Source organism: Schistocerca nitens, chromosome 3 (assembly GCF_023898315.1).
Source record: "Schistocerca nitens isolate TAMUIC-IGC-003100 chromosome 3, iqSchNite1.1, whole genome shotgun sequence".
Taxonomy (NCBI): domain Eukaryota; kingdom Metazoa; phylum Arthropoda; class Insecta; order Orthoptera; family Acrididae; genus Schistocerca; species Schistocerca nitens.
The window spans coordinates 188,578,877-188,588,980 of NC_064616.1; positions in this window are offsets into that span (position 1 = coordinate 188,578,877).

Genomic DNA, 10,104 nt, shown 5'->3' on the forward strand with positions numbered 1-10,104 from the left:
GCCCGTAAATTTTCATCATTATTTTCTGGACGACTACCGGTGTTGTTGGAGTCACGAACGATGGCGGTCGAGTTTCAGCTTGTTTTGCTCATCTACGTCACGCATTTTCCGACAGCCAATGAGCATTCAGTAGTGTTCTGAGCGATCTGCTCTGAATGCCGTAGCTAACGCGAGCATTAAACGTGATCGTAGCGAGTTATTTATTCCATGTGTTGCGAGTTGTCATCGCTGATGGTGGTGGTAAGTGATACATTCCGCATAAGCAAGCGACAGACATAATTTGCAGGATACGCACTTTCTTCAAGCGGAAAGCACGCGCATGCGCGTACCACAACTGTCGCCTGGAATCGTTAACCCGTAACTGGTGATCTACATCTACATCTACATCCATACTCCGCAAGCCACCTGACGGTGTGTGGCGGAGGGTACCCTGAGTACCTCTATCGGTTCTCCCTTCTATTCCAGTCTCGTATTGCTCGTGGAAAGAAGGATTGTCGGTATGCTTCTGTGTGAGCTCTAATCTCTCTGATTTTATCCTCATGGTCTCTTCGCGAGATATACGTAGGAGGGAGCAATATACTGCTTGACTCCTCGGTGAAGGTATGTTCTCGAAACTTCAACAAAAGCCCGTACCAAGCTACTGAGCGTCTCCCCTGCAGAGTCTTCCACTGGAGTTTATCTATCATCTCCGTAACGCTTTCGCGATTACTAAATGATCCTGTAACAAAGCGCGCTGCTCTCCGTTGGATCTTCTCTATCTCTTCTATCAACCCTATCTGGTACGGATCCCACACTGCTCACACTGGACTCGCATTCGGGAGGACGACGGTTCAATCCCGTCTCCGGCCATCCTGATTTAGGTTTTCCGTGATTTCCCTAAATCGCTTCAGGCAAATGCCGGGATGGTTCCTTTGAAAGGGCACGGCCGATTTCCTTCCCCATCCTTCCCTAATCCGAGCGTGTGCTCCGTCTCTAATGACCTCGTTGTCGACGGGACGTTAAACACTAATTTCCTCCTCCTCCTCCACACTGCTGAGCAGTATTCAAGCAGTGGGCGAACAAGCGTAGTGTAACCTACTTCCTTTGTTTTTGGATTGCATTTCCTTAGGATTCTTCCAATGAATCTCAGTCTGGCATCTGCTTTACCGACGATCAACTTTATATGATCATTCCATTTTAAATCACTCCTAATGCGTACTCCCAGATAATTTATGGAATTAACTGCTTCCAGTTGCTGACCTGCTATTTTGTAGCTAAATGATAAGGGATCTATCTTTCTATGTATTCGCAGCACATTACACTTGTCTACATTGAGATTAAATTGCCATTCCCTGCACCATGCGTCAGTTCGCTGCAGATCCTCCTGATGTTGGGTGTCAGATACCCAGCTAAATGTTTGAAGCCCCATTATTACCAGAATGTCGTGAGTACATCATTGTTGGTTCCTATACCTTCAAGTCAGTTTGTTGCAAGTCGGCCCGAAGCGTGGTACTCAACAGAGCGGTAAGTTGTTTGATTTTATACGCGATTTTTTAAAGTTACTGGGTATTTTTAACCCAACCTCACCAGTTGCGGAACTTTTTTGGGAATATTCTCGTATTCTATTTTATAGGTAGTATAGCATCTAGCAGGTTTCCTGTGATAACTAACAACCCTGGATGCAGTTCTCATCAAAGCAGTGAGTTTATTTGATACGTTATTACTAGAAACTCTGCTAATTGATAACCACGTTAGTTACCCTGAGAGTTTCTCGTTTTCAGATTTTCAGCTGACATGCCATCTAGAGGGTGGTCTATGAAACCTAGTGATCCTGGATTTGGTGACTGGGCGAGATCTATACTGGATGAGTCTGAGAGTGAATGTAGTGGGGATGAAAATGTTATAGAACAAGGTTTCGAGAGTGCCCATGAAACTGAATCAGATCAAGAAGTATGTGAAACTGAGAATGAAGTGCATTGTATACCTAATGCTACAGTTCCTGGATCATCACCAAGTTCACTACAACCACCACATTCCTTTGAAACAGACACATCGTCATCAGATGAAAACGAACCCCTTTCAAAAAGGCAGAATCGTCAATACGAGTGAAAGAAGTATTATGGGAAGAACCGTTTCATATGGTCCAAAAAACCCCCAGCTTCAAATGTTCGCACAAGGAAACATAATATCGTTTCACATTTACCGGGAATAATTGGCCCTTCTAAACCCCTTGGTCAGATTTGTAGACCCCAGACTGCTTGGACGCTACTTTTTAGTGAGAGAATACTGAATGAAATAATTCTGCAAACCAATAAAAAATTGGCCCTCATGAGGGAAAAGTTGTCTGATGATACAAGAACTGACTACAAGGACTTGGATCTGATCGAGTTCAAGGCTTTTTTGGGGATTCTCATGTTCACAGCCATCTTCAAATCTAATAATGAAGATCTTCAAGCTATGTTTGCAACCGACGGTACTGGTCGTGATATTTTTCGTTGTACAATGTCACTGAAGAGGGTCTGCTCAGTATACGTTTTGATGACGCCTCAGACAGAGATGTGAGGAAAAAATGTGATGCAACAGCTCCTATAAAATAGGTTTTCCAAGAGTTTATGAAAAACTGTATGGTTAGTTACTCAATTGGACTGTACGCTTGCATTGACGAAATGTTGGTGGGCTTTCGTGGTCGATGCCGCTTTAAAATGTATATCCCCAGCAAATCTAGAAAATATGGACTCAAAATAACGGCTTTGGCAAATGCAAAAGCCCACTACTTGCTAAATGCCTACATTTACTCCGGAAAGGATAGTGATGGCAGAACACTCACTGATGAGGAAAATAAATTTTCCAAGCCAACTCAAGCAGTGTTGCAATTGACCAAACCCATTATCGGAAGTAACCGCAATATCACAGCAGATAAATGGTTTTCGTCCATTGCCCTCGTACAGGAACTACGCAAAAGGGGCTTGACATACACAGGAACACTGCCAAAAAATAAACAAGAAATATCGAAAGAATTTTTACCCGCCAAGGAAAGAGAAGTAGGAGAAGCTCTCTATTGTTTCACAAAGGAGACAACACTACTCTCTTATGTACCAAAGAAAGGCAAGGCCATCCTACTTGTATCCTCAATGCACCATACCCAGTCAACTGATCCAGAAACCAGAAATCATTGTCTTTTATAACAAGACAAAAGGTGGGGGCGACGCCTTAGATGAAAAATGCACAGTATACTCAACAAGTCGACGCACAAGGCGATGGCCATTAGCCATATTTTTCGCTCTTAATGAACATTAGCCTAGTGAATGCCTATGTTATCTACCGTGGATTCCCAGGGAATCCAGAGCTAACCACATTGGAATACATCAAAAATCTTGCCAAGGAACTCGTAGACCCTCATCTCAATCGTCGACTTCAAAACGACCATTTGCCCCATGAATTGCGGCTAAACATCAGCAGAATTCTCAAGATACCAGTTCCATGTGAAGCCAGACGAGATTTGGGCAAATAAGTGAGGTGTAAGAAGTGCCCACCAGGCTCTGACAGAAAAACGAAAAAGGTCTGTAACAGCTGCAACGTACCGATTTGCGGAGCCTGCACGATTCCTGTATGCCGAGATTGCGTAGAGTAATGGCTTGCCAATTCTTCTGTTTGTAATAACTTGTCAAAAAACAATGTGCTTTTATAAAGATCCACTGTTGCTTTATACTGTAATATTCAAATTTGGTTTATTTGTTTATAAAAAAATTGCAGATATATGTATTTCGTGACATGTTGCAAAATTTGTTATGGACTTACATATATTTGAAAGATTGTCTATTCTGTTCACTGTAAATAATTTTCTGCTACCAAAAGTTGTTCAGAGATGTCAATAAAAGTTACATTTGCAATGTATGTAGAAACTTTTCATTTCTCCTTCACCATTGAAGTATGAGGGCCATGGAAATTATTGGGTATCTATAACCCAATCTCACCAGTTGTGTTACAATAATATTACCTCACCAGTTACGGGTTAACAATGCAGTCCTCGTCCACGGCTCGGCATGCACAAACTGCCATCGTTTGTGGATCGCACTGTAGTTGAGGAGATGCTGGTGGCGCTGTTCTGTGAGATGTAAACAGTAGGCATCGCCGACGTATTAACGTTTTCGAAACAATGCGTTTTCTTATTTTCACCAATGATGAGCACACGCAATCGATGGCTATGAGTAGCATTGTCACAAGCTAAAGCAGTAATACAATCCTTGCTTATTTTAGGACTGGGTGCTGCGAATTCATGACGTGAATCAAGAGTTTTTCTTGGCAATGCTTTCGGATTTGAGTCCAATTTCGTCAGCATCGTAAACGTTTGTGAGAGCATAATCTTCTTCCCACAATAAATCCCTAAGTTTGATTTTGAAAGAAACTTATGCTGAAGAACCAGTAGAATGTTTTTACCCTTTTATTTGAAGCTCACGAAAGCTGTGTCTTCACTTAAAGTGTTTAACCAGTCCATGGTTGCTTTAAAATCCGGCAGCTCTCCAAGACTTTTATTAAACTGAATTGTCTTTCACACACAGAATTTGAGCAGAGATAGTTTCTCCTTGTGCCCTTCTTCTTGTAAACCGCTTGTAAACAGCATCATCTAGATCTGTGTTCATGGCGAGCTTCATAGTTCTATGACTTGTCAATCCATCAGTAGCATCAAGCTTGGATATAAAATTTGTAATCTTCGTCTATTCATTTTGTATGTCCGTAATTGTCGACTTTGCAACCTTATATTCAATAGATAACTTGGTTGAAGACTCACCTTCCACTAACCTTTATTAATCTCCCATTTATCTCTCATAGAAAGGTAGCAACACATTTACGTTTAGGCATTTTATATCGCAAGTTGACTTTACACCACAAAGCTGATACAAGTGCCGTAAAAGAGCACAGCTGGTTATTACTGTCGGCAACTCGGTATTGGCGGTATCGGTATGGTGGTTGGGAGGGGGAGGGGGAATGGCGGCGTAGCAAGTGAGGGCGGCACATGCAAGCGAGTAACAGTTCAGTTATGTCGTCATTCAGTTGACCTACATTTGGATAACTGACGCTCTAGTGTAGCGACGGCAGAGTAGCAATCCACTTGCTGTTGTCGCAGGCGAGGGCAGCCTTCAAGATATGGTGGAGCCTTTCCACAGTGCCTTTGGTGGCTGGATGGTAGCTCGATGTCAAGTGCAGCTCAGCCACATCGAGGTCTGTTAGCGTGCAGAAAAGATCATATGTAAAATGAAGCCTGCAGTCTGTTGTGTGGTGGTGTGGGCAACCAAAATGGGCAATCTACCTAGAGATAAAGGCAGCAAGTACTATGGCCGTAGTGACATCATGTATTGGTATTGCCTCACACCAGTGGGTGAACCTGTCCAATTTGGTGAGGCAGTAGTGGGAGCTATCAAAGGAAGGTAGAGGGCTGAAAATGCCCACATGAACGTAGATGAAGCAACGTTTGACATCTGGAAAGGTGGCAATGGAGGCTTGTACATGGCAGCTGACCTTGGTATGCTGACAGGTAAGGTAGGTGGGGGCCCAGACCCTGCAATACCTCTGAAATACTGCATCCCCAGAGAGGTGGAAGCACGCACACTGGGATGCACCAGGCTGTGTAACAAATTGAATGTGGCCTTGCAGACGTTAAGGTGCAGGAATGGGCATGGCGAACCAGTGAATACATCACATGACATACTGCTGTCTGAGCTGGGGCCCAACATACGGGGTCTGGAAGCAGCATCCAGGTAGAGGCAGGTGAGTTCTACGTCATGCTCCTGGGTGTTGCTGAGTGCCTTCTAGTTCAGGAAAGAAGCAACAGTAGGTGTAGCTGAGGCACTTGGTGACGAAGCTGTCAATTTTGGTGATGTGACATATGGCGGTACTAAATTTGGAGATGAATGACTGTTGCACTTGTCAATATCTTTCGTGAGCACAAACGTTACAGGCTTGTGGTCACCGAAGAGAGTGAGGTGATGGGCCTCCACTGATGACTGAAAGTATTTGATTGCTTTGTAGATGAGGAGAAGCTAGCTGCCATATGCTGTCTAGCACTGTTAAGTGACAAAGAGCTTGTTGGAGAAGACAGCGATCAGTGCCTGGTGTCACTGACATGCTGCTGCAGGATGGTGCTAATGGTTATCTGGCTACTGTAGACCACGACTGCTAGTGGGGCGGTGGGGGGGGGGGGGGGGGGTAGAGGCGAGCAGGGTAGTGTCTGCCAAGTCCCACTTGGTGGCAGCGAAGCTGTCTTCCATTTGTAGCATCCACAGAACCTGCTTGTTCCCCCTTGTTTTGGTGCCATGAAGTGTGGCAGTGAGTGGCTCCTGTGTAGCACTGAGCGGGGTAGCACAGTGGTTAGCACACTGGACTCACATTTGGGAGGATACGGTTCAAACCTTTACCCAGCCATCCTGATTTAGATTTTCCATGATTTCCCTAAATCGCTTCAGGCAAATGCTGCGATGGTTCCTTTTAAAGGGCACGGCGGACTTCCTTCCGCATCCTTCCCTAACCCAATGGGACCGATGACCTCACTGTTTGGTCTCCTCCCCCAAATAAACCAACCAACCAACCTGTGTAGCAGCAACATTCCTCAGATGGCAGTGGAAGAAGTTTAACATGCAGAGTAAGCGGTGGAAATCCGTGAATGTCTCTGGGTGTGAGAAATCTAGGATAGCATATACCTTGCCAGGAAGGGAACGTGAGCTTGTGGCAGAGATAGTATGGCCCAGCAATACCATCTTACTGGCACCAAATATGCACTTTGCTGTAGTGACAATGATGCTGACGTCCTGGAGGTGTTAAAAAATACTGCTGATGTACTCGCAGTGTTCCTGAGACGTTGTGGAGAAAACGGGTATGTTGTACATGTAGCAAAACAATAGGGCAAGGCTCGCAAGACGCCATCCAGGAAATTATGCCAAAATTGGGCATCATTACAGAGGTCAGAGGTCATAAATGCGCTCTCATACAGGCCGAATGGCTTTTGGACATCCTCAAGTGTGTCAGGATCTGGATGAAAACCTTGGTGCAGTCAATCTTGCTGAAGATCGTAGCCCCAGACAGCGCATTGTTGTAGCTGTGTAGGAGCTGTATAGGAACAAGACTGGGTCAGAGATATGGGCGTTCAGCTTCCAGCAATCACTGAATAGGTTCCAAAATCGATCCTCCTCTTTGACAATGTGTAGGCCAGTGCCCAAGGACTCTTCAGAGGACATAGCACATTGGCAACAAGCAGCTCATCAAACTCGACCTTGGCGATCTTGAGCTGGTCCAGGGTAGAGGTCATGGCCAGCAGAAGACGGGTGGTTCGGGCATGACATCAATGTACTAGACAGCTGAATGTTAGAACACCCAACAAGCAATGGCCAGGCGAATGAGAAGGGGAAATTGCACCAGGACATCAGTGTATGGGCCAAAATACGCCACCTGCTTCACAGCAAAGAAAACAAGTAAGTGAGTGGCACACTTTGTTGACCCCCAGTACTACTGTCAATGAGGTGCTGTACAGCAATATCAGGGAGCAGGTAGTAATGCCCGATGAAATCTGTTCCGATAATATTGTCAGTGACATCAGTGATGGTGTAAGTCCAGGGGAGCCTCATTACACACTGAGGTCGAGGATGCAATGATGTATGCCACATTTGGCGATGGTGGGATTGTTTGTTGCCAGCAGGAGGATGGCTGAGGCGGCACCAACGTCCCATACATGAAGCCACAGGAAGACAGACAACTCTGAGCCAGTGTCGATCAGGAATGGCATGGCGGAGCAAGCATCACAGACGAACAGACACTGGGAGGCTAAGCTGGAGATTTGCACTCAAATTCCCAGTGGCTGTTGGCGTTTAGGTGCCAAGAGCAATGCTCTCTACAGTTATTGGCGTTCAAGCTGAAGCATTCATTTTACCAGCAGACACCAGCTATGTTGCAAGAGCCATCAGCAGCATGGATGGAGTTTTCATGGCAGCAGCCATTGTTGTGCTGGTGGCTGGGACTGTCCACACAGTGGCGGTAGGAATCAAGGCAGGCCATGGCGGCTTGCAGGGCTGCTATGTTGGCGCTGGGGAAGGCAAGGCTGTCACATACTCCCAGCATGTGATCATGGAGCTGCAGACCAACGGCAATAGGAGTGGCCATGACATCACTAGTAGTGCATTGAGCAGCGAGGGGGAGTTTGTGAAGGGGTGGCTGGAAACATGATGGAAATATGGTGCTGCTGAGTGGGGTTGTGGTTGGCATGCACTTGTGGCAGTTGCAGGCAGGGAGGCCAGAATCTTCTGCAACATGTTGGTGAGCCTGGTGGCATCAGTGAGAGATCAGTGTGCGACACTGCAGCTGTCTGTATTGGTGGCAGAAGGCAAACCAGCCAGATGGAAACCATGTGTGGCTTAGTTACGGTTCTGAGGTGGCACAGGAATTGAGAGGGTTGATGTCCCCACATTGCTTGAGGGAAAGGAGGTCCAGACATGCTGCATCTTGGAGGATGTGAGTTGTGTCACAAGCTGGTCCCAGAGGGTCTCATAGTGGTCGACCTTGAGATTACATTATGGATCTCCAACATGTGTGTCAGCTCGAGTTGGCTGATCACCGTAGTGAACTTGGTAGTGTCCTTGGTGATGCCAAAGCTGACAAAAATGAAGGGTAGCAGGTGAGCCACAGCATAGTCAGTCAGAGTGGCAGTGGCAGGAGCGGGTTAGGCCATCAGAGCATCAAGGCTAGGAGGAAAAGTGGCAGTGGCAGATGCAGGGATTTGTACAGCATTCATGTGAAGTCTGGTGCTAGAGGCTGGGTCACAGCTGGTTGTGTGGTGGTGCCCATGCTCATTGGCAGTGCAGTGTTCCAGTTCTGTATGATGCACAGTCATTTTGGTAATAACATGGGGCACTGGAGTGGCGACCATGTGAGGCAAAGTGTTGGTTGGCCCATTAGCAGAAGCCATAGTCACTGGTTTTCACAAAGTGCAAACATGCAAACTGCCCACAAGTGAAATAGCTCAGGGTGTGAAGCACAGTAGTGTCTGCAACATGGAAACAGAAGCTGCTGATGGGGTGTGCGCTTTGTGGGAGTCCAAAAGCGCATGTAGCAATATGAAGCAGAGAACAACCAGTTGAATTTGAAAACTGAGTCATCTGAGTTTATTGTTGGGTCAGCATTGTAGGAATGGTTCCCTAAATAACTTAAAAATAATCACAAAATTGTGAGATAAGGCATGTGGGTACTATGCAGTGGTTGATGTTCACTTTTGGTTAGGAAAATACGTTTATTCGAACCACTAAAATACTTCAGAGAAAACTTATAATTACCTGAAAATTTAACAGTTTTGAGACAAAGTCACTTGCCAACATAATGTACAAGTTAAACGAGTCGGGTGGTAAGAACAGTGTCCTAAGGGCTGACTCATCCAGAAAGATACACTGCACATGCATTCCATGTGAGTAAAAACACAGAACAATGTTACTAACAGTATCCATGAGCACAAAACCAATTTCACTGATGTGAGGCACAGAATTAAAGGTCTCTCATGGGAGAAATGGTCAGGACAAACACCAAAGAAAAGTCACATGGTTATCACACAAGTGTAGTAGCAGTGACATGTGGAGCTTGGATCTCAGATGGTACCTTCATGGGCACTAGTGCTCGCCAGTCGGAATGTCTATGGTGGAAAGCACTGATTTACATACCAGACCGGGCTGCATATTAGGTATAGAGATGATGCACTTGAGTCTCAACACTTTAGGATGAGTGCCTCAGGTACAAAGTGCATTGCCATGTGGTATGCCTATCACAGCGCATGTGTTGGGCTGAAGTCCAATGTTGACTATTTGAGAAGAAGACCAGGACTGAGCATGAGGCTAGATCAGTGGACACCTTGATAGCATCAGAGCTATTCTACTCATCCTGATAATCAGCGACTGTAATAGATAGGCATTTGGATACAGGCAGAAATCAACAGCCTGGGTCAGAAGTAGACACGCGAGAAAAGAAACTCACAGCCTTAGTAAATTGGCCATATCGAGCTAGAAATGTTTAGACCAATGTACGGTGAATGGCCACCACCATAACACTTACTTATATGTGATGAAATGCTGAGATGCTTCTGCCTCAAATTAACAA